Raw genomic sequence first — 25,225 nt, 5'->3', positions numbered from 1 at the left:
CGCTCTCCTGTTGTCGAAGGTCAGTTTCTGCTGCTGCTTATCCGGCTTCCCCATGATAGTGGCCGGTGACTGTACTTTCTTCCGCGCGGGTCCAGACGCCCTCGTGACTCTGACCGTTGTCGCCGTGGTTCCCCGACAGTGAGAGCTCGCAGCAGCAAATGGGGTCAGGCTCGCGTCCGTTCTGGTCACCACCAGCAGAGTTTGCGCCAGAATGTAACGATAGCGTATGTTATGCGGTCAGTGGTAGCCCAGGAGCAGCCCAACGTTGTCCGGATAGCTTCGGTCGCATTCGTGGGGTGCCCCGCATCGTCCCCAGCCCACCAAACTTCCTGCCAACGCTCAGTGTAGTGGGAGTCCACTTCCCAAGATGCGAGTGTGGGCGGGAACAGGACGTCAGTGTGGTGCCATCCCCAGACTCACAAGCCGCATGTTAGGGCGCCCGTCAGTACCCCACCGAGCATCGCCGTTCCGGTAGTGCGGAAAGCTCAGCAGTAGCCCGCCAGCGTCATTGCGAAGAGCCCGCCAATTCTGCGAGTGGCGCCGCCATATTGTCAGGCACCTGGCCGGAGTTAAGCTCTGCTCCGCCGGCGTTTCCAATGACAGCGGCAATTCTGAGCAACTATGCTGAGCTGGGCAGTATCCTCTCACCTCCGGTCGCAAACATCGGGCTATGCTGGCACTCAGCTGCAACCTCCGCGCTGTAAACCCAGGAGATGTCGGTCACTGGCGGCCATTTTGTCAGGCAGTCCCGGTCCTCCGCGATTAACTCGGAATATTTCTGCACGGCGGGAGCGGACACCGCAGCGGTCCGGGTCAGTTAACGCTCCCTACCTTCCCATTCATGGTGGTAGTCGCGTTGCGTGGGATGGTGGGTTTCCAGCGGTAATGGATCACATTGTGTGTGATCGCCCGGCGGAGCTGCATGTCAGGCAGCCATTCCGCTTTGCGCCCCCTAGCGCCTCCCCAGGAATGAAGGTTGATAAGACTCAGAGTGCATGATGAAAGTGCCTCAATGCATGGTGATTATTGGTGTCTGAGTGCAGCATTAGCACTGTGTGAGTGGTGGGTGAGCAGCATCTACCGGACAGCACAATGTCAGGGAGACTGTGCAGAGTAAATGGTGGGTCAGTGTGCAGGGTGAGTGGTATCTGAGAGTAGGTGAAAGGAATGTAAGTGTTGTAAAGACATGCCAACATCGCAACTTAAAAAGGATGCTGTATATAAAACACTCATTATGAAAGTGTAATTAAAACATGAACAATCACTAAAGATTACTGAATTGCAAACATTGCAAAATGAGGCAAAGCCCTGATGGGTCATAATATGAAGCTGGCACGTTGGCCACTTGTAGTTAGTATGATGTGCTAATATTGTGATTAGATATTAAAACGCAGGGTCATAGTATGAGGCAAAGATATGCTTCTTAATAAAAGCAGACTGGTATGTTAAAGTACATGATACACTGGCATTGTCAACAAAGTGGCAATAAAAATTAACAGAATTAACTGTTAAACAGAAAGACATACATAATTGAAAACCACACTGATGCACTAATATTATGAATGGGTATTGAAACACAGGGTCATAATGTGAGGCAAAGGCATGCTTGTTAATAAAAATGGACCACCACATTAGCTGCTCTATAAAGTGCATGAAACACTAGTATCTAAAACAAACTGGAAACAAACCTTAATGCAACTGAGTGTTCAGAAACAAATGAACATCTGAAAAACAACCGTACACAATTAAAAGAATGCAGGGGATTCACGGGTATAGGGCCTACCGGCATAATAATCAAAGAGGTAAGATCTGGGGGAGGAGCTACGCGGGCATCCAAGATGGTCGCGTGAGCAGAGGGCTCCAGAGACCTGTGCCGCCCTTCTGCAATTATCCTTATCATATCCTTATTTTGAACATGGGCCTTTGAAGACGAACTCTTGTGGACCTCAACATCCTTTTCAAACTTGAATTTGGACGTCGGGAGCTGTTTTTACATCAACTTCAATTTTTCCGGCCTGCCCCGGACGTGGCCGGGGTGCTCTGTTGTTATACTGGTCGGGGAGTAGTTGAACAACAACGGCTGGAGGGATCCTCCCCGGTCGGCCCCATCCCCACTTTCGGTTTCGCTTTTCGCGACGGGCTCCGAATTGCTGACACTCTCTAAGACCTATTCCGGACTTGGTGCGGCTTTGCCTTGCTGTCGGCCTCTGCCTCACCTGAGGGTTTTGGCCCCCCTGCTCTGCTGCCGTTTAATCAACTTTTGGCTCATTTCTTGTCTTTACTGACCCCACCAGGTTGGGCCATTTTCGCAAAGTCTAGGGGGCCCCTTCGGGCACAGCTTCCAATATGGGCACCAAACCAGAGCTGGAGAAGCGCAAGACAAAGACGCCGGTCCGCCGGGGACATACCCAGACTAACGTCATGGATAGATACACCCAACCGATGGAAACCCCCGGTGGTACCGGTCGTATTCTTGACGACCCCAGGGCTGACCCGACCGTGCCTGCAGATGTCTCTCTTCGTGAAGTTATGACTGCCATTACAAGCATGCAGGCCTCTATGGGACAGCAATATGAGGCTCTTGCATCTAAAATCGACACTGTGGCGGTGGATGTCACGCTGATCAGAGCGGACATGGCCAAAACTAATGAGAGAGTGAAAGAGTTGGATTTAAAGACCTCCAGCCTGATCGCTGATGTCACGGATGCACAGACTGAGATCGGCAACCTGAGATCGTCGCACGACTCGATGGCCCGTCGGCTCGAGGAACATGACAACAGGGCCAGGCGCAATAACGTGCGCATCATTGGTGTGCCGGAAAATCCTGATAACTCTGCTGTCGATCTACTTGTGGAGGACCTGGTCCTGAATCGTCTAGCTCCCGCCGGACTCAGCAAGTTCTTTGTGGTTGAGCGTGCATATCGTTTCCCAGGCGGGAAGGTGAAGCCTGGTGCCCCCCCAGAGACCAATTGTTGCCAGGCTTTTCCATTTTCGAGATAGAGACGCTATTCTCCAAGCATCTCGGGAGCATGGCCCCTTGAAGTTCGACAATAACACTGTGAACTTTTATCCGGACTTTACTCCTCAGGTCCAGCGACAGAGACTGGGGTTTCTGGGGGTGAAGAAACGGCTACGAGACCTGGGCCTCAAGTATGCTATGCTGTTTCCGGCTCGACTTCGGATCGAACATGGGGAACGAACCTTCTTCTTTGACCGTCCGGACAGTGTCAGTGACTGGCTTGATTCTTTGCCGAAGAGGGATGACCGATCTGAGCACCCCGGTGGAGCCGAGGGGGGCGCGTCGGATCAAGAGTGACATTATGATTCCCGACATCTTAATCGTTTGTCACCTGAGTTTTGCTATTTGTTCTTTTACTATTTTTCGAGGGGTCCAGGTTGGCGTGGGTGTAGGGGACTTTTCCTCCCCCTGGGGTTCTTTGTGTAGACTAGTTTAATTATTGGGCGACAGGCACACTGCAAGTTGGGGTGGTTTTTAGTTCATATGCAGGGGTGCAGGGTGGGGGGTGTTGTAACTAGCGCCGAGACGCCTGCGGGTATTTGTATTGTATTTGTCGCGCTTTATAAATGGCAATAAATAAATAAATAAGTAATGGGTTTTTGTTGGGGGGTGGGGGTTGGGTATGTTTGTTCCTTTGTTTCCTTCACAAGGCACTTATTGTCTGCTTAGCTCCTTCTCCAGCGGGACTTCGTGGGGGTGGGGCGCTGGTTCTTTCCTGGGATGGGGGTAGTGAGTTGAGACTGCTATCCTGGAATGTCAATGGTTTGGGAGACAGAATAAAACGAGGGGTGGTGCTGCAGTTCCTTCGACGCCACTCCCCTGATATTGTCCTACTGCAAGAAACGCACTTATTTGGGAATACCTGCCAGGCGTTGAATAGACGTGGGTATCGATTGGTCGCGCATGCCGGATTCACCTCCGGCTCTAGAGGGGTGGGGTTTCTGATTAGGTCCTCTCTTCCCTTTGAAATCGACGATATAATGCTCGATGATAGAGGTCGCTATGCTGCGCTTTCTGGGAGATGGGAGGGTAAGACGCTTTCTGTAGTCACCGCATATGTCCCTCCAGGCCTACAGGCCACTACCTTTGCTGACCTAGGGCGGCTTCTCCTGGGGCTGCCTGAAGGTTTTCTGATTCTTGGCGGGGACTTTAAGTCTGTGGTTTCCGGCACTTCTGATCGTTACCCCCCCCGGGACTTGCCTAGGTCCCAAATGTGGCTCAGTGATCTGATCGAAACTTTTGGGCTAACGGATTGTTGGAGACTCATGCATCCTACACAGTTACAGTATACGTTCCATTTCGGGGCTCATGGTAGCCTTTCCAGACTAGATTATTTCCTTATGCCTGCATCGCAATCGTCCTCCATTAGGGAGATCCGCCATCTTCCCAGGGGCATCTCTGATCATTCCCCCCTTTGGTGTAGTGTTGAAGCTGGGGTGGGTACTGCAGGTAGAGTTGCTCCTATTAATCCGTGGTATCTTTGGAATCCTGCGACCCGCTCCGCCCTGGTGAAGGCTATTGACTGTTACTTTACTGAAAATGTGGGGTCTGTTTCTTCCTCTATCTCATTGTGGGAGGCTTTCAAGACTGTGGTTCGTGGGCATTCATTGTCATTGATTGCTGCTGTTAAAAAGGCTAAATGTGAAGAACTTGCACGCATCGAATCTGAAATTACTGTGCTTGAGAGCGATCTCAATGGTGATGTCTCCCCTGCCATATTGCACTCCCTTAGTTTGAAGCAGGCAGACTATAGAGCCCTTGTGACTGACGCTGTGAAAGTCATGAATAGAGAGCAACAAGGTAGAATTTTTGAAGTGGGTGACAAAGCTGGTAAATTGATTGCATGGTTGGATAAGAAAGAGAGAATGAATCGGGTCGTGCCTGTGATTGAGAAGTTGACTGGTGAGTGCGTTACTGACCTGGTGGGTATTGTTGGGTGTTTTGTGGACCATTTCCAGACGGTGTATGCCTTGGTCAGTGACAGGGATGAACGTGACTCTCAGCTATTGCTGCGCGATATTGCCTTGCCCTGCCTTTCTGATGAGGAAAGGGCCTTAATGGATGCTTCTATCACGGAGGACGAGTTCGCAGTCTCCATCCGTGCCCTCCGGTCGGGTAGGGCGATGGGCCCCAATGGCTTGCCCATTGAGCTTTATAAGCTGCGGCCAGACAAAATGGAGCCTCACTTAAGGAACATGTTCCTTGAGGTCCTTGATTCTGGTGTCCTCCCCGTTGATCAGCGTCTGGCCACGATAGTTGTGATTCCCAAGGAGGGTAAACCACGTGATCGTTGTGCTTCGTATAGGCCTATTTCGTTGCTTAATGGCGAACCCAAAATACTTGCTAAATTGTTGGCCACTCGTTTGATTAGGGTGATTGGTGATTTGATTCATCCGGACCAATCTGGTTTTATTCCGCACCGGAACACCGCCCTTAACCTCCGGAGGCTCCATGGAGTCCTCGCGAGAGCTGGGACTCTGCCTGAGCCGGCCATTTTGGCTTCCCTTGACGCCACTATGGCTTTTGACACCATCGAATGGCCGTACCTTTGGGCTACTCTCGCTAAGTTTGGCTTCGGTCCGACATTCATTGCCTGGGTCAAGTTGCTGTACGAGAGGCCGCTGGCCCAGGTGGTTGTTAACGGGAGGGTTTCTGGCACTTTCACGCTTGGCCGAGGTACCAGGCAGGGCTGTCCATTGTCCCCATTGCTTTTTGCCCTTGCTTTAGAACCGTTAGCTGAGTGGCTTTGCTGGGAGCCATCGCTGAAGGGCATTCAGTGGACTCCTGACTTTGAGGACCGAATTTCGCTATATGCGGATGATATCCTCCTTTACCTCACATCCCCTCGGAAGTCCCTTAATGTGCTTTTTGATGTCCTTACCTCCTTCGGGAAGAACTCGGGCCTTGTCATCAATTGGAACAAGTCCTGTGTTTATGTTTTGGCCGGAGAGCTTCCTCCGTTGCCCAGTAGATTCCCGATCCAGTTAGCTACATCCGGATTTAAGTATTTGGGTGTCTACATTTCCTTGGATCCTGCCGTTCAATACGACCGTAACCTCCGAGCCCCCCTTCAGCGGCTCAAGCTTGATGTTGTTCGATGGCGCCGGCTCCCTCTGTCACCCTTGGGACGTGCGGCTCTCTTCAAGATGATGTCGCTACCCAGATTTTTATATGCCCTCCAGAACTTTTACGATCCTATTCCCCCTGGCTATTTTCGAGAAGTGGAGGGCCTTCAGAGGCGGCTGATTTGGGATGGGCGTGCACGCATTGCCCTCTCCAAACTCACTCTTCCATGGTACGATGGCGGTACTGCCCTCCCAGACATCAAGCGTTATTACTGGGCCTCTCAGCTGAGTGCTATTAACCATGCCACCTATGCCCCCGGCTTGACGCCAGCTTTTGCAATGGATAAGTGTCTTTTGCCTGGTGGAAATTTCAACAGGGCGCTGTACTCTAAAGAACCTTATAAGACTCTGGCCGGACACACTAAAATTGCTGTGCGAGTGTGGCGTGATGCAAATGCTGCTCTGAGTTGGAGGGATAGACTGTCCCGTGCAACTCCGTTGTATGACTCGGATGGTTTGGGCAATTTGTGGAGGTCGAAAGGTTTTGTTAAATGGGACATGATAGGTATAAGCAAGATTAATGATCTTTGGTCCAAAAGGAATGTTAAGACTTTTGAGGAGCTTAAGGTTGAATAGGAGCTTGACGATAAGGAATTCTTTTGCTACGTCCAGGTACGGCATGCCTTGTTGTCTGCCTTCCCCAAGGGGACGGAGATCCCAGAGTCCTCGCCTCTGGAGGACCGTATCCTTGATGGCTACGTACCTGACAGCACAATTTCGCTGATTTATAAAAAGCTCATTAACAACAGAGTCGACTTGCTTGTGAGTCTTAGGGCCCTGTGGATTGCTGATGGGTTGGAGCTGGACGATGAGGACTGGCAAATGGCCGTGTCCTCCCCTAAGGAGGCTGCCATCCCTGCTCGCCTTCGGTTCGTCCAGCTCAAGATCCTGCATCGAGTGTATGTCACTGGTCCGAGTCTGGTACGTATGGGGCACTCGGTGGATGGTCTGTGTAAACGTGGATGTGGTATGAGTGGCACCTTCCTTCATATACTGTGGGAATGCCCCAAGGTGGCTACGTTTTGGTCCCGAGTACATACCGCCATGGAAAGTGTTATGTGGGTTACACTCCTGCCTGAAGCCAGACGCTGTCTCCTTAATGTATGGAAACCGAATGATTATAATACTGCACAGATCTGTTGGGCAACCCTCGGTAACATGATTGCAAAAAGGGACATTGCGCACTTATGGGGTTCCCACAGACTGCCCACGATATCTGCATCGAAGGAAAATATGGACTGGTGCATGATCAGAGAAAAGACGGTGTACTTGTCCCGGGGCAGACCTAAGAAATGGAACAGAATTTGGTCTCAATGGAATGCCTATCGTGGCAATATATGTGCTCCCCCTCAAGACTTTGCCCTTGATATTCCGTTGTCTCCCTAAATGACATTCCTGGCTCTCGTACTTTTAATGTATGTATTGCATGGTTTCCTTGCTGCCCCCCACCTCACCCTGGAATTGATAACTGAAATCCTGTGTGCATAAGAGCCGACCTTGCCCCCCGTTCCTACATGATTCCCGAAAATGACTTTCTACCTTGTGAAGTGTATTGTGTTGTTTGTTCTGTTTATTTTCAATAAAAAAAAGAAGTAAGATCTGGAAGGTTGTACCCTCACAATCGCCAAATCTGTTATTTTCTTGTATTGTGGGACAAAAGGGTCATGTGACTAATGTGCTCTATAGAGCTTAAATGCTTGTTCCATACAAAAAAATCACGGCATCACTAAAACTATTTTGCTGGGACATGTGTACTAATTCATGTGCTTTGAGTAAACTACCTCTCTGACGTCTGTGATCAACCAGTGTGAGGTCAGTCAGGCAGCCAAATAAGTTATAAAGGAAACGTGGATGGGAATTGCTTTTTCCAATTTCGACCCAAAAACCTTTTAAACCTGGAAGGGTGGTGCTCCTCTGCCCATTATCAGGTGCCGCCCCTCACCTGTTTGTGCATGGCATGTGCATGTTATGCCACTGGACAGACATAAAAGTTAAAACATGCAATGCATGACAATGTGAATGTGTGGGGGCAGGTGAAAGCAAGAACGGGAAAGAGGCCCTTTTTGAAAGCAATTATGCTGAAGGAATGTGAGGAGGGCAAATTCCCCCAAAAACACACTCTTTCCTTGTGAAAGTGTCAGTCTATAAGCGATACAATTGGGGTCATGCACGCAAAGAAGTTTGTCAAAAGCCGATGAAAATAGGACTTGGTGACAATGATAAGAGAAACACACAAGAGGAACAACAAGAAATAATAGTCTACAGCCTATAAAAATGGAGGCAAAGTAAGTGGCAAGCCCACCAACCAATGAAAAGTAAGGACGGGATGTAAGCCCCTTTAAAGATATATTTTAAATACCATAGATCTCACAAGCATAGCACAAGTGTTGTGTAGGTAAAACCTAAAAACAGAAATTACAACATTTTATCATAATCAGTGCTATAATATTGATAAAAAAGTATACTATTTATGGAAAATGCATTATTACCTCTGTTATGTCATTTAAATATTCCTTAAAATGGCCTAGAGGAATGAATAACATCCAGTGCAGGGACACATTGCACAGAAAACAAAATGGAGATCCAGCGAAAAAGAGGTAAGTCCTCGGCAGCTTACTTACTTGCTAGAACAGATGCTTGGGTTTTCGAATCGGGGTCCTTATAGCCGTTCCAAGACTATCTTGTACCATGTAATGGGATTGCTTGCCAGGGCAGCTTCTAACCAATAAAGCTCAGTGCTAACCTAAATCGACTTAGAATGTGGGAATGTGGAAAGTGAAATGAGATGAGACCTGTGAGGGTCTGTACTGTAGTCCACCTGATTGGGAACGTATTGGCAGGATTGCCCTTCACGCATAATAATTAGGCCAAGAATGTGCCGGATGCACCAAAGGATTGTAGCCCTCGTGACCCTACACTGCCATCCAAGACGTTGCTTTCTATCACTAGTCACAGTAAAGAAAGACATAAGAAGCTGTAGGGTTCAAGGATTTCTTTTCACCTTTTTTCTGAGAGGGAAGTGACATCTATTGAAGGAATGATGCTCTTTTAATAAGGAAACTCAGAGCTTCTTTTGCATCAAGCCCTACACACCTTATTTTAAATCCAATGAATACTCTAGTAAGGGCCCAGGATACTTGAAACTACATCAGAAAGGAGTCCTTTGCAGCTTTTCAAGTGAATCCAAATGTGCCCTTAAGCATTAGTGCCAGGAGAAGCTAGACATGCAGGATGATTTCGGGGTGCAATGATAGGTTAGTTGACACTCTTTCAAAAGAGGCAACAGAAGCAGATGTACCAAGCAGCATTTAAGCAGTATTGGACTCTGAGTTTCATGAAGAGGACAATGGTGGCAACTGCGCCAATGAAGAGGTGCTGATGACCATTGTCTTCAATGAATCAATCATCTCATGTTGTACTGCACAAAACCTTGCACTCTGCTCTTGCTTCATTTCAGTTTCATGTCCTTGCCTGTGCTGAAGTTTGGTCCTTTTTCCTATTCTGCTGGGTCGAGCGTGCTAGAACCGCAGCTGTAAGTGAATTGAAGTGGATGGCAAGCGATGGTTATGCCTATCCCTGACCATATCTCTCTTGCTTTTTGCTTTCCCCTGCCAGGTATAAAGATGATCATAGTGTAGAGACCGCAGTGACAAGAGAGAACACACTGCTCACTTCTCAGGGAAAGCTGGATGTGGCAGAGATATTTCCAAGCAGTTCAAGTTAAGGATGCAAAAATATATGATTCTGCACTATAAATGCCCATATAACTACTAACTTATATTATTACTGAGCACTCATACAAATGCTGTAAACATGGAGGAATACAGTCTGTGTGGTATTGTGTGTCATGCATGGAATCAGGAACACTGCTGTGCTCCGGATTCCATGGGATGACAGTTACGACCCAGGTTGCCTGATAAGATGTGATTTAATCTGCTCTACAATAAATCACTTAATCACAACTTTCCAGTATCCTGAACCATCATCATTTCACTGGCGACGATTGGGCAACGTCCCTAATTCAACCTGGAGTCCCTACCTGCATCATCACACCTCGTCTGATGCGGAGGATCACGAACTGGCGAGAAAACTTCAAGACGATGTCTACGCTGTGATCCCGACTGTATTAGCGTCTGGAAGGTGAAACCGCCGCAATTTGAGGCTTTTGTGGGAGGAAGCTGACGAATTTTGAACTAATTCCTGATTCCCCGGTGAGTCGCGCTGCTCGAGCCTGTGCGCATGCGCTTGCGCGTGACAGCGTCTACGCGAGCCTGCATGCATGCGAGCCGACGTCTACGCGAGCCTAAGACCAGCTGCTTGAGCTAATGCGCATGCGTGTGACGTCATAACGTCATATCACGCACGGCGGCCATCTTTTGGGAAGAAATCCCACACAAAGCATTGACAATCAGCAGACATCGCGCAAATAAGTGATTTTCTCGAGCCAAAACGAATCCATACACCAATCTGCAACATAAACTGAGTTTATGCACCAATCTTTGACGATTATTCAAAGAAGAGAAATTTATAATGTCCTTTAATATATAAATTCGTTTTAAATTCGTATAAAAAAAAAAAAAAAAACAACAACATTTATTTTAAAAGAAGGACACAACATAGTGTTTTAATACTTTACTTGTATTATTATGGAGAGTTTTTCAGCACCACCACCATTTCTGCCTAATCCAGGTGAACCAATACTAGAATGGAAAAGATGGAAAGAAGGCTTTCATGCTTACATTGAAGCTATTGGAGGAGATGACTATACTGACAAACGCAAACTAGCCATTTTAAAACACTGTTTGGGTGCTGAAGGAAGACATGTCTTGAGTCATTTACCCTTGTCTACAGATGGTGTATCTACTTCGGATAGTACAATTGACGTTTTTGAAGAAGCGATAAAACAGTTAGATAAACAGTATATTAAGAAAGTCAACATTGTAGTTGCCCGTCACAAATTCTTGAGTAGGGGTCAATTACCAAGTGAATCCGTTGACTCATTTGTGAATGACTTAAGAGTTTTAGCATCCAAATGTAAATATTCAACCTTTCATGATCAGATGCTGCGTGATCAAATGGTTCACAAAATTGCTGATGTCAAGCTACAAGGGAAACTGTTAGATACAGAGGATTTGACTTTAGACAAAGCATTAGATATCGCTCATCGTTTTGAAAATATGAAGCTTGGAGTAAAAGAACTCGCAGAGAAAAACATTGCCGAAGTCAATCTTGTGAAGAAATCTAGCTTTGAAGAAAGACCTTTCAGAAATAGAAACCAACAGTTCCAACAAGGGAGAGAATTTGCATGTTTCAAATGTGGTAGTCCAGACCATTTAGCAAATGACAGAAAGTGTCCAGCAATTGGTCAAATGTGCAGATATTGTAGAATGAAGGGTCATTTTAGCAAAATGTGCAAGAATAAGAATAAGTTCAGGAACAAGGGTTTTAGTCAAAAAAGAGTTCTGATGAACATGTAAATGAAATTGATGACGATTATTTAGAAGAAGAATTTCTTTTTGCAGTGTATGAAGTCAATGCTGGTGAGAAAGACTCACCTTATTGCACTGTGAATGTAGGGGGGAAAGAAATTAATGTCATGGCTGATTCAGGGGCGAAACGCACTCTCATTGGTGAAGAATGGGTGAAAGAATTTCCTGGTTTAAAATTATCTCCCCCAGACATAAAATTACTTGGATATGGCAAGAAACCCATTGATATTCTAGGTTTCTTTAATACGTCCCTTACTTTCAAAGGTAAAACTATTAATTCAAAGGTTTATGTAGCCAAAGATGGCTCTTGTTTGCTGGGTTGGCCTCAACAGAGAGACTTGATGATAAAATTGGATCCCAATCATCCAGAACAAGTACTAGGGTATTCTGATTTGGTCATGAATGTAGAGTCCGATCTCGGCTCTGAATGTGAAAAAAAATTTCCTTTGGTTTTTTCGACTTCCAAGTTAGGTCTTTTGAAAAACTTTGAACACAAAATCATTCTAAGGGAAGATGCCATACCTAAAGTACACAAAGTAAGGAATGTCCCCTTACATTTAAGAGATGCAGTAAAATCTGAACTTAAAAGGTTATGTGATTTGGACGTCATTGAGGAGATAGAATCCTCTGTTTGGTTATCCCCAGTCGTTGTCGCTCATAAGCCCAACGGCAAAGTAAGACTTTGTGTGGATTTGAGGAATTTAAACGGGAATGTTTGGGTGGACAGACATCCTCTCCCTAATATTAATGAAATGTTCACGAAATTGAAGGGGGCATCAATTTTCTCCACTTTGGACCTGTCAAATGCTTATCATCAGATAGCTTTGCACAAAGATAGTAAGCATTTGACATCCTTCATCACATCGGAGGGTGCTTTTAGGTACAAGAGGATGCCTTTCGGCCTAATATCAGCATCTTCCGTCTTTCAAAGGGTCATGCATAATCTTTTTAAGGAATTTGTCAATGTCTTATATTTTCAAGATGACATTTTGATTTTCGCATCCAATCCATCTGATCATTCTGAAATTTTATATAAAGTCCTATGTATATTGCAAGAAAGTGGTTTAACACTTACGAAAGAAAAATGTAAATTTGGTGTAACTTCTGTTGACTATTTGGGACATACCATAAGTAAGGAGGGCATTTCCCCGAAAATGAATTTAGTCAAAGCTATAGAATTAGCTCCAGATCCTGTTGACAAAGATCAGCTCAGATCTTTCTTGGGGCTTGCGGAATATTATTCAAAATGTATTCCCCTATTTTCCGACAAGACTGTAAGCATGAGGAACTTGATGAAAAAAATGTCCAATTTCTTTGGGATGATAACTGCAAGAAAGAGTTTTTATTACAAAAAAAAAGTATCATATCTGCACCTGCGTTAGCAACGTTCAATACTGCTAACAGTTCATTTGTCATCACGGATGCTAGTAATGTAGGAGTTGGTGCAGTATTGATGCAACGTCAAAAAGGTCAATTAGTGACGATTGGGTTCGCATCCAGACCCTTGAGAGATGCTGAGTGCAAGTATTCCACATTAGAAAAAGAAGCCCTGGCATGCTGGTGGGGCATTGAATACTTCCGCAAGTATGTGTATGGCACTGTTTTTAAGCTTTGGTCAGACCATCGTCCGTTGGTGGATTTATTTACTACCAAGGGCTGTGGCAAGGCGACTTCAAGAATTGCCAGATGGCAGTATAAGCTTCAAGACTTTCATTTTAAAGTGGAATATATCCCTGGCATTAGAAATGTCTTAGCTGACTGCTTGTCTAGATTGCCCGTTCCTGATGACAAGGTTGTGGAAGAAGATAAGGATGATGACAATGTTGTGTCAATTTGTGAAATCTCCAAAGGTTGCATTGATGAGGATGTTTGGAAGTCGGCATGTGATAATGATTCTATTCTTAATGATATTTGTAATTTTGTAAAAACCCAATGGCCTCGTAAAGAGCTGTTATCTGATGAATTACTTCCTTTCTTTCATGTTGCACAGGAATTATCCATTGTAGAAGGTGTTTTGTTTAGAGGTTTACAATTAGTAGTCCCGCATGAATTACGACCTAAGATTTTAGACATGGCTCACGAAGGTCATCCTGGGATGACATCCATGAAAAGAAGGATTAGGAGTGAATTCTGGTGGCCAGCAATGGATAAGTGTATAGAACATCGGGTTAGAGGCTGTCTGGATTGCTGTTTAAGCGACAAATCGCAAAAGCATGTTAAGTGTGAATTGTTTCCCATATCTAGACCTTCACGTGTGTGTGGAAAATGTGTCGTTGGACATTGCAGGTCCTTTATCATTTAACAAAAACGTGATGTATGCAATAATTCTGGTAGACCAGTTATCTCAGTGGCCTGAGGTAAAGATGGTTTCTAGTATAACATCAAGTGTTGTGATCAAGTTCTTAAACGAAGTGTTTGAAAGGGAGAGTTTTCCAGAATCTATCACTACTGACAATGGGGTGCAATTTGTATCTTTAGAGATGAGAGAATTTATGGAGCGCCATGGTATAAAACATAGGCGCGTGTCAGTGTACTATCCCAAAAGTAATGGCATTGTAGAAAGATGGATCAAAGTATTTAAGGAAGGTCTGCAACTAGCTTTGCAAGATGGAAGGGATTGCAAACAAACCATTAGTGAAGTTCTGTGGTGTTATAGAAACACACCTAGGAGCATGGGTGATCTGTCGCCTTTTGAAAAGATGAGAGGGAGGAGGTGTAGTTCCAACTTGTCTCGACCTTGGATGAAAATGCTTGGCTCAAAGAGTTCTCATGACGTTGATCGTGCTCCTGGCGGTGGAACTTTCCAGTTCAGCGTCAATGATTGGGTCCGTGTCAAGAAATGCAGGAATGTCAAGTCAGGTGAGTCTCGGTATTCCAGTCCTTTAAGGGTCATGCGTGTTGGAAGACAAGTTGTCGAACTGTCAGATGGAAATGTGTGGAATTTGTCCAGGGTTGTTAAGGTTCCAAGGTGGTTGTGGCCCAAGGATGCGTCTCCAGAGTCTGAAGAATCTTTTGGCTTGAGATCTTCCAATGGGGCAAATAATTGGAGGAAATTCACAGATTCTACAACCCTTCACCATTCTCCTGAGGTTAGATCTTCCTGTTCTTCTACTGTCAAAATACCAGTCCAACGGGTACAGAGGAAATGTCATGTTCCTGTTTGGTCTAAGGACTATCATCTTTATAGATAATTCAATTTGCGTATAGTGCATGATGTTTTCCTGATATAAGTATTAATGTGTTTTATTTCCAATATTTTCAAAGTCTAATATTTGTTGTTCGCGTTATTTATCTTTACATTGTGTCTCTGTAATTCTTCCTTCACGAAGGGGGATGTGTGGTATTGTGTGTCATGCATGGAATCAGGAACACTGCTGTGCTCCGGATTCCATGGGATGACAGTTACGACCCAGGTTGCCTGATAAGATGTGATTTAATCTGCTCTACAATAAATCACTTAATCACAACTTTCCAGTATCCTGAACCATCATCATTTCACCTTGCCATGGCCACCACCCACCTATAGTGCAAACAGAAATGACCCAATCAATACTGGTTTGAACACAGAACCATAATGTGACTTCAAAAGATTGTTGTTCATTCACAAACAGTAGTTTATTCATCCGATAGAAAGCAATTTTTCAGGCATGGATTGATTCCGGACACTGCTGAGTGACTATTAGACATTCCTATATTTGACACAAGCATTGCAAGCCTGCTCTGATGAAATACCGGGTGATAGCCAACTTAAACTCTCCAAAGCTACATGAGAGAGTATGGAATGCAATTTACTTTTACAGGCTCCTTTAAAGCTTTGCTGAAACTGACTGTCTCAGAAGTACTGCTCACCCAATCCGGTCATGGCTGACTGAATGTTTGTTGGGCATGGTATTCTCTCACATTTGCAATTGAGTACCCTGGCCACCAAACTCCAAATTGGGCTGTGGGTGTCCCCTTTGGAAACCAGAAAGTAGTCTTCTATAAATAGGTGCTGTAACTTTGCTTGTCAACAGGCATGGCTTACTATTAAGGGCAGAGAGGACCCGTCCCTCCACCTTTTCCCAAACCGTTGCTAAGCCTGACAGCCACTCTTCATGTCAGGTCATACAGCCAGACACTGTACTGTCAGTAGATACCTAGCTGTCTGAGCTGAACTTTGCCAGGTTGAAGATGTCACATTCATGTGGGTGTGACCTTATAAGCCTGGCAATGTTCTTTGCGGTCCTCCCTCTCATGATGTGGGGGACATCACTGATAGCCCCAGCTATAAGCCCTGAAGTGCTCAGGATCAAGTGCCATTAGTGATGCCTTCTCAGAGAGTGGGGTGGAGTCAGCAACTGTCACTGACTCCATCCCACTCTGTGACAACTAAGGCACTGCCAAATGTTCTTACTGCCTGTCCCAAGGTCAGGTAATGAAAGGAGGCAGCAGTCCCAACCATCCAAGAACTACTGAGGCGTCCCTCTTGTATCCTGAAGTCACAGCTGCAGCCTGGTAAGTTTTTTTTTTGTGTTTGGTGCATGTTTGGGTTTATGGATGTATGCCTAATAGAGTGTGAATACTGTGAATAGGTGTGTGTGTGTGTGTGTGTGTGTGAATGTGTTTGTAAATGGTGGGTGCAATTGTGCATGCTTGTATCTGAGTGTGTATGTAGAATGTGAGTTTGAGTCTGCGTGGCATTCCTGACACCCACCTGCTCAAATTCCGAGTCCCCAGTGCTAGTCGAGCATGCTTCAATACAGTTTGCTAGTGGATGTTATGGCTGACTTAATATTGCATACCTATAGAGCCACCTTCAAATCAGCCCTCAACAACTACCATCAACAGGTCATAACTACAATAAGGGAGGCTCTGACCAACTGGATTGGCAGTAGTGCCTACCATGCTAAGGAACTCTTCACCATCATCAGAGAGTTCACCTGCCCTTCAGCCAAGGAAAACTCCATCCCATCTTCACAGTCAGCCTCCGATCGATCACCACTGCTAACCACCCACTCTCCACTTTGAAACAGCCAAGCACAACAAACAAAGCCACCCTCATGAACTCTATCCACTCAGAGGTACCCACAGACCTCTGCTCCCACTGACTATTCAACCTTGGAAGAGACAAGATCGGCCACCAACTTACCACCACCCTTTACACCTCATTAATCACTGCCAACTTTCCAGACACCTGGAAACATGCCATCCTCTCCACACACCTTTCCCTCCCACAAATCCATTTACTTATGCGTGAGGACGCTCCTCCAATCTCGCCGCAAAAGTCTGGAAGACAGTACCCCTCCACCTATGCGCCTCACCCACACTGACAGAATTCAGGAAGATGCTCCAGACCTTACTTTTCCACTGAGGCCTTCCCTGGTGCCTGAATACACTCTTGGGTGACAAGCAACGATTTACAAGTAAGACATGATTGATTGATTGATTTATTAATTGATTGAGTTGAGTTGAGTGGAGGAGAGTGCCTTACAGGTACATGCATCATTGCACCCGTTTGCGATTCCTAAATTGCGAAAATTAAGGAATCGCAATTTAGAAATCGCAAACAGCAATGCATGAAAAATTCGCAAATATTTTTGCGATTTCTTAATTTTCCTTAATTGCGATTCACATTTTGCGAATCGCAATTAAGGAAAACCTTCCCATTGATTCCTATGGGCCAAAAGGCCCATAGGAATCAATGGGAAGGCATTAACATTTTGCGATTTTCATTTTGCGAATCGCAATTTGTTAATGCATTTCAAGGGTGTTTTTTTAAGTGCAAGTTTCACACACACATGTCCAACGGACATGTGTGTGTGTAACATGACAACCTCGTGTTAATTTGCTCCTCCTATTTGCGAATTCGCATTTTTTTATACATTCATGCATTGCATTTAAGGAATCGCAAAAATGCAATTCCTTAAATGCAATCGCATTTTTAGAAATCGCAAAAAATTGCGATTTCTAAAAAATTGTTTGATGCATCCAAAAAAGTGATTTTGGAATCGCAAACGGCTGAATTTTGCGATTCGCACCGTTTACGACTCTAAAATCGCTTGATGCATGTGGCTGTTAGAGTACAGCAGTGGATAGTGGAATGTAGAACAGCGGCATAGCTTAAGGTAAAGTTTCGTATAGTGGAGTCGGGTGAAATGGAGTTGAGTAGAATCACATTGATGTAATTGTAATACACTGGAGTGTTGTGTTGCAGAGTAGGGTGGCATGAAATTGAGTAGAGTGGCCTGGTGTAGCATACAGTGAAGTAACGTATCAGAGTGGAATGGTGTGTCATGCAGTGAAGCGTTCTGATTTGTTGTACAGTCTTGGGAAGTGCCATAGATTGGAGTACAGTGGAGTGTCACAGCGTGGGTTACATAGTGGATTTGAAGGAGGACGCCATAGTATATGGTGCTTACTCATGTAAGTGTCCTGCACGAATCCAGACAACACTTATGGTGATTTTAGTGGTCTTAGACAACCATAGAAAGCTCTCTTTGTGGTAGCTGTGGAGAGCAGCCTTCACGCTTAGTTCAGTGTAAAGCAGCTTGTTTTACCAATACATAATCGTGTGGTGTAGGTTAAGTGAAAAAGAACTACACAGTGTATTTATAAAAACAGTTATTTATTACAGACACTCACTAACACATTGCAGTATCTTCCAAGGGTACATCAGTAGCCATTCAGGAATGTACCAAGGTACTTACCATAGCCAATTTAGTGGAGACGCACAGATACTGTGGTCCAAGTTAGCAGGAACCCAGTCAGATGAGTCAGAAAAGCAGTATGCCACCAGCATAACGTGGGTGTAACCATGAAAGCAGATCCAACTTTCCTACAGGAGTGATATACAGTGGAGTGCCTTTCACGCTTACAGCAAGGGACGAGCTCCTAGCTCTTTAAATCAGTGCGAGCAGTGTGACTTAACATACTCCACTACTGAGGGAACTTCACTGAGTGTGACTGATTTTTTATGTCACTTCCTTACGTTTTCATGTAAAGGGAGACTGAGCTTTACATGTATATATTATTCACCCACAGGGGCAATTCTAAATATTCTTGGGTCCTTTCAATTGTGGTAGCCAGCTCTAACCACCAGCAGGTTGTTTTCAAGGTCTTCGGGCATTTCTAGACTCTTTGCACAAGACCGGTCCTGTGACTGACCCCTAGTGCTCTCTACGGCTTGCAGGAGCATCTTACACAGCCCGGTCAGAAGCAACAAACACAACACCCCACCTGTGTGTCATTGGAGTCAGTGGCAAACATACTGTTAGGGATTAGGCAGCTGCAGGACTAATTCGTAAAAGTCTCAGTCCAACCTTCCAGGGTCCCAAGTAGGCCCATTCCTACAACTGCTCAGCTGGGTTCATAAAGGGGCCAGCACACTGACCCTGGAAAAACTCATTCTAATCCTTCGGCCCATTCTTGCTGTGGCATCAGGTGACTCCTCATTCCAGCTGGGCATTCCTCGCTCCACTGTAGCTCTCAGGTCCAATTTCTTCTCATCTGTATCTTCTGCATGCAAGGGTTTTTAAGTGGTCTGTGAAGTTCTATAAGCAAGGCATTCTAAGGTGCTGCATCATTCATCAGGCTACCTGTATGCAGATACTGGTCTGGTTGTCCCACACTGTAAGACTTACTCGCAGTGAATGTCAAAACCTGGGTAGTCCAAAAGAGAAAAATTCAGGGGGATTTACTACATTCTAGCCTTGTGTAGTACAGTTCTTTGCTGTAGTAGTGATACTTTCATAGCTATTGGGCAGATGCACACACCACTAGCAAGTCTTCCAGTGACAGTGGACATGGTACAGCAAGATACACATTTTGATTCCTTCTAAGAACAGCCCCACACCTGGCATCCACTGACAGATTGTTTGGAATGACACAGTGTGCATTTGAGCAATACATGTCCAATGTTTATGTTCTTCCCAAAACCTACGACAGGGCTACAATTAGGAATACACTTGGTAATGCTGTTACAACTTGGAACCTCTAATGGTCGAATGCTGGACCATCTGAATCCAAGCATGGTGTAGCGCTTGGCAAACAGGTCTCAAGGGTGTGCACATCACCACATTCTCTAACAAGCTGTAATCTTTGTTCTGTTCATAGACAAACATTTATTAGTACTTTACCTTTTTACACAGCCTCAGCACATGAGTAGGTACAGTCGATCAGGCAGCACTTCTGGGAAAGAGGGCACGCTTCATCCGTTAAGCAGTCCCAGGACGAAGGACGGGACAATGGGCAGAGAGACCTTGGACACTTACCAGGCTTCGATGCTGTAAGTCAAATAACATTTACCACATATCAGATGAGTCAATTATGCAAATCAAGAATCAACATCAATAACAAAATCACCAACTGTGAACTTCACTACAAAACTGCATAATGTCCTCACATATACTTTTTCAGCAGCAAAATCATCCTGTACACCTCCTTACAAAAAAGCAACATTTATTTCCTACCCTGATTGAAATTACTACCGTAATTGAAGAGATGTGTATATCACAACACACACGCATCACAGTCTCAGCTAGGCACACCCCTGTCACAAGTTCAAACAGTACAATGCTATATTTGTGGAATGCCTTATACTACAACACTTTTTTATTTTTACTTTTTGTTGCCAATGTAACGAGTACAGTGGAATCAACATTTCATTCCTTGATTTCTATTTACAATAATAAGAGTAGTCACCACTCCTCTCTTTTCCATTGGCCTGAGTGATTATTGAATGTCTTGTGCAAATATTTTCTATATACACTCAATTAATGCTCTTCCATCTCATCTAATCCTTCCCACCCCTCCACTTATCTCAGTCATTTCTCCTTCATCTTGGCGTGTGCCATAGGTGTCAAACAAGTGTAAAGTCTGAAGCCTAGGGGCTTGTTATTTCTCCCCAGTCTTGCCCCAGGTTATCTAGTAGTTTCCAACTCCTCCATTTACTGTTTCCCTTGTCTTAGGCATAATTCCCAATACTGACAGTTGTGTCTCTTGGTTTTGGGAATCCCCTAATATCCTATGGTGGCCAGGTCTTATTTCACCTATATTTACACCTTAAGTCAATTTCATTCACTTGGCTTCCCAGAAACACCCTGTGTATTTTATCTGGTGTATTGTACTGCTTCATCATGATTTTATTTTGAAGATGCTGAATGCCACTGTTTTATTGGTTGTTATTACTCTCCTGCACTCATGTGTTCATGCTTTTTTTCAAATTTACATATCCAGTATTACTACCACTTGCTCAGGTAGCCTCACTGTTAAGTATTGGTCTTGGGCACTGCTAACCAACCTGTAAATATAAAAATTCAGTCCTTTGTTAACCAAGTGGATGGTGATGAATTTATCAAACCCAGGTTGATCACTGCTGTGTTGTTCAGGAGGTGTTGCATCCAATGGTTTGAGTATTAATATTTCTTATTGTTCCTCCATTAGATACATTTGTTTACATTCCTGTGAATGTTATTTTGTCGAATAGATTTGCTAGGATCCTCTGACCTTGTTTCCAGCCTTTGACTCTGCCCCCTTTGTGCGCCGGGCTGAAATCCAGATGTCAGGGGAGACATGTCCCCTGTTAGTCGCTATCATGTAACTTACCTCCAGCATGTGCTATGTATTTGACTATCATGCAGTCTTCTTAGCAAAGTATATATTACATATTACCCGGGTCTGCCTAGATTTCCCCTCTTTCTATTAGTTATAATTTTGCTAAAGACTGTCCAATTTTCCTCACCATACCAAGTCTGTCAGAGTCTTCTGGGTGGTCTGGAATCAGGAGGGCCCTGAAGGTGTAGAACACGTCTGCACTTCTGCTGAGCCTCATGCTAAGCCCCTCTGGCCTCAGCACATGTGCTGACTGTGCTTTGACCACACCAATAGCGGAGCTTGTGTGCAGAAGGCAAGCTTACTGCCTTAGCAGGCTGGTAGCAACTTCAACAGAGGGCAGATGCTGAGACTACTCCCGGTATTTGTACCGGATGTGGAGGATTAGGATAGCTTCCATAAATGCGAATGAAGCAAAGGGAAGAAGATAAAACACACAAACAGTGAGGGCTCAACAGTGCAGTCCTGCATTTATGACAAAATACAGGCAACGTTATTGGCACAAGCAGAAATCAAACATAACTTGTAACTTGCACCAAGGGATAATCAAGCATATAAATATTCAGTGACAAAACAGTAAATAATGCTGTTTGCAACAAAACCAGTGATTCAGGCCCAGAGCATTTAAACTCTGCCCAACATAGAGCTTGTTTCTGGCCCAGGGAAGGCATGGCTTGGCAGTTCGGGCTGGACTGTTCCCATGAGGCACAGGGTCAGACTGATTTGCATATGGTCATGTCTGAACTGGGGTGGCAGAGTGGGCTAAAGAACGGTGATGGATTAAACCCAGATCTGTTGACTGGGTGTGAGTGTTTGATTGGTTCAGATGCTCCGTCCATCACCACCCCCTTTTGTACCACTCTCTTCGCCATAAGTTGGCGGGTATGCTCAGACGTGAGTCCCTTGCTCACTTTTCCACTGGATTCAAGCAAGCCGGGCTGAAGACGGCTGAAATGCCAGAAATCGGTCCTAGGAAGCTTGTTTCCAGTCCAGGGAAGGCATGGATTGGCAGTTCAGGCTGGACTTTTCCCATGAGGCACAGGGTCAGACTGATTTCCCTCTGGCCATGTCTGAACTGGGGTGGCAGAGTGGGCTAAAGAACGGTGATGGATTAAACCCAGATCTGTTGACTGGGTGAGAGTGTTTGATTGGTTCAGATGCTCCGTCCATCACCACCCCCTTTTGTACCACTCTCTTCGCCATAAGTTGGCGGGTATGCTCAGATGTGAGTCCCTTGCTCACTTTGCCACTGGATTCAAGCAAGCCCGGCTGAAGACGGCTGAAATGCCAGAAACCGGTCCTCGGAAGCTTGTTTCCGGTCCAGGGAAGGCATGGCTTGGCAGTTCGGGCTGGACTGTTCCCATGAGGCACAGGGTCAGACTGGTTTGCATATGGCCATGTCTGAACTGGGGTGGCAGAGTGGGCTAAAGAACGGTGATGGATTAAACCCAGATCTGTTGACTGGATGTGAGTGTTTGATTGGTTCAGATGCTCCGTCCACCCCCGTTTGTACCACAACATAGAGCTTTGAGCACACTCCGAAGGCCATGTTACAGGCAATCTTCAAAAGTTCTTAACCTAACACATCACACTGCAAACTATGAACTGCTTCTGTATGGAGAACCCACAGTAAATTAAAAGGCAGAAACAGAGATTACAATGCAGTATAAATAGTGCCATGGTCTATAACAGGATACAAAGTACAGCATTTACTATATACATATAGATCCACATAATTATAGGAGGGGGTAAGTTGGCAATCAAGATATCATGGATTCTTGTAAATATAAATTACGCATTTTTCTCTTACATAATACGTAGACTTAAATCAGCAATTTGTTATCGTCACCACTCCAAAAAGTCTAGCAAGAGACATGAATCTAAATTGTGGCACAACCCCTATGGTACCCCCCTGCAGTTCCATGAACAACATGGCAGGCATCCCGCGTTTCCTTATCATGGAAACAGAAGGTGCTAGTGGCAACCAGCATTTAAATTTACTTTAGGAAGCCATCATGACCTATCTACTTTGGATAGCAGGTCATATATAGCTGAAGTGAGGCAGTATTGCCTAATGATTGAGGTATTCGGGAGGTAGTTAGCTACACCTTTGCACAGAACATCAAACTGGTGTCCAGAGGTATAAATATTGTTTTGCATCAATGAGTGGTGAAATTCCTAGGGTGGGCTTATCAACACATTCTATGATGTCAGTTTTTTCATGTTTCATATGTTTAGTTTCAACTTTGGACCTTAAGTGCAATCCTAGTTATCATTACTGGTTCGGTGTAATTGGTTGGATGGGCTGGTAAATAGGTGCCCTACAGTTTGGTCTTCTATGCTTACTATACTTTTGAATAGAATATCAACTGCTGTCAATGGGCTGTCTAAATTATTTCCTTGAATGCTCTATGTGATTCTTATCAGACTGCTGTTTGGCAGCTTTTCAAGGTACCTGATCCTTTTAAGTGATGTACATTGTTGTCACTACAGACTACCTTTGAGTCAATTTGGTTGTAAAGGTGCCACATAGATAAACAAAAATGTTGCTGCAAGCCTACATCTTGACTTTTGTAGGCTTTTGTTTGGTTAGAGGTTTGAGGGCACTAAAGTTAATCCTTTGCTATAACATTTATTGATGCACCAGTATAAATCAAAGCTATTATCATCTGCCTACCTATTGGCACTTGACTTCAGGATTGAGGTCAACTGTTTTTTATTCATTATTCCATGGTGTGCAAAACACTTACTGCTCCATCATTCTCTTGATCGTCAACCGTTTGTTCATTCCTAAGGTCGATGATACAGGTGAAAAGATGTTTACTGCTTTTCTTGAAGATGCCATGGTGCAGTAGGAAAAGAGACATACTTTTCCAAAATAATTACATTTGTTTTATGCTTCTCATGAGCGAGAAGTTTGCCCATTTGAGGAAAAGTGACACAATAATTTCCTTTGGTCTTCTATTTTTGATGCAGGAGTGGGTTTGGGGCTTCCTGCAGTGTTGGTGATTTCAGTTACAGCTTGAGCCTTTACAGTTTTCTTTAGGGCTGCCTCCATATATGACTCCCTATATTTGGAAGAGCCTAGAGCCTCTAAAGTCAAAATGTAGGTCAAAGGCTTGCCATGTTTCACAAGATCTATCTTCAAAATGTGTATACACTTCTCTCTGACTCTTCTATCTTGTCTTGTAGCATGAACATTTCACCAGTGCTTAGAGTAGTGCGGTCAATTCAACAATGGATTCAGCCAATCCCTGCTTAGCTTGACGCTGGAGGAATATTTAAGTAGTAATTCACATATCATTGGTATAAAGCAAAACAGAAAAACCCACATTGCATAAATCAATTTTATACAGACCTGTTTGTCACTGTAGTGTGTCTCTCACACAATACAAGACTATTCTAGTATTTCCAGAAAGAGACAGAAACCCTCTGATGAATTGTACAGTCAGATGCTGAGGACCTGATCCCTGACTACTCACCTTCAACCACTGGAAGTGACTCCCAGAGCCCAAGGAGGGTGACAAGGAGCAAGATGACACTTACAGTCTTCATTATGGCTCGGGCAGCAGTTTCTGAATCCTTTCTTTACCAGTGTCTGGGATTTATAGGATAACATGGGTTGAGAAGGAGGGAAGGATGATGCTAGCAAAGACAGACTGGACACCAGCCAAGGGCGGTTCAGAACTATACCTATCACATGCTACAGCATCATACACACTCCCAGCCAAATTGGGTTCTTTCAGTCTTACCCCTTGGTTAGAGACAAAATAAATGTTTGACTACAGTATGTGACTTTGGACCCGCCTCAAAGGATGTGCCTCTCAATGAAATACTGACAAATTTATGTGCTCTGTGATGTTGCTGGACAGAGTGCTCCGTCAGTTCCAGAACTCCTCTGGAAGAGAACATATTGAACATATTGACGCAATCGGAACTGTTGAGTTGATTGATGATCAGAACAGCAGAGGACTATTGCACCAGGAACCATCAACCACAAAGCA

General features: G+C 44.8%; 1 long non-coding RNA gene across 1 annotated transcript in view; it reads right to left on the bottom strand.

Annotated features, from left to right (window-relative positions):
* LOC144762040 (uncharacterized) overlaps nucleotides 1-24,784 on the bottom strand; it is a 40,292-nt gene extending 15,508 nt beyond the window's left edge. The window contains exons 1-2 of the long non-coding RNA XR_013596017.1: nucleotides 24,704-24,784; nucleotides 19,748-19,894 (exon numbers count right to left, since the gene is read on the bottom strand). This is a non-coding gene — a long non-coding RNA (uncharacterized LOC144762040). The remainder of the gene's footprint in view (nucleotides 1-19,747; nucleotides 19,895-24,703) is intronic.
* Nucleotides 24,785-25,225: the final 441 nt, after the last annotated feature.

The sequence above is a fragment of the Lissotriton helveticus genome, chromosome 6 (genome assembly GCF_964261635.1).
Source record: "Lissotriton helveticus chromosome 6, aLisHel1.1, whole genome shotgun sequence".
NCBI lineage: Eukaryota > Metazoa > Chordata > Amphibia > Caudata > Salamandridae > Lissotriton > Lissotriton helveticus.
The sequence above is the reverse complement of the archived record's forward strand: the minus strand, read 5'-3'. Positions and strand labels throughout refer to the sequence as shown.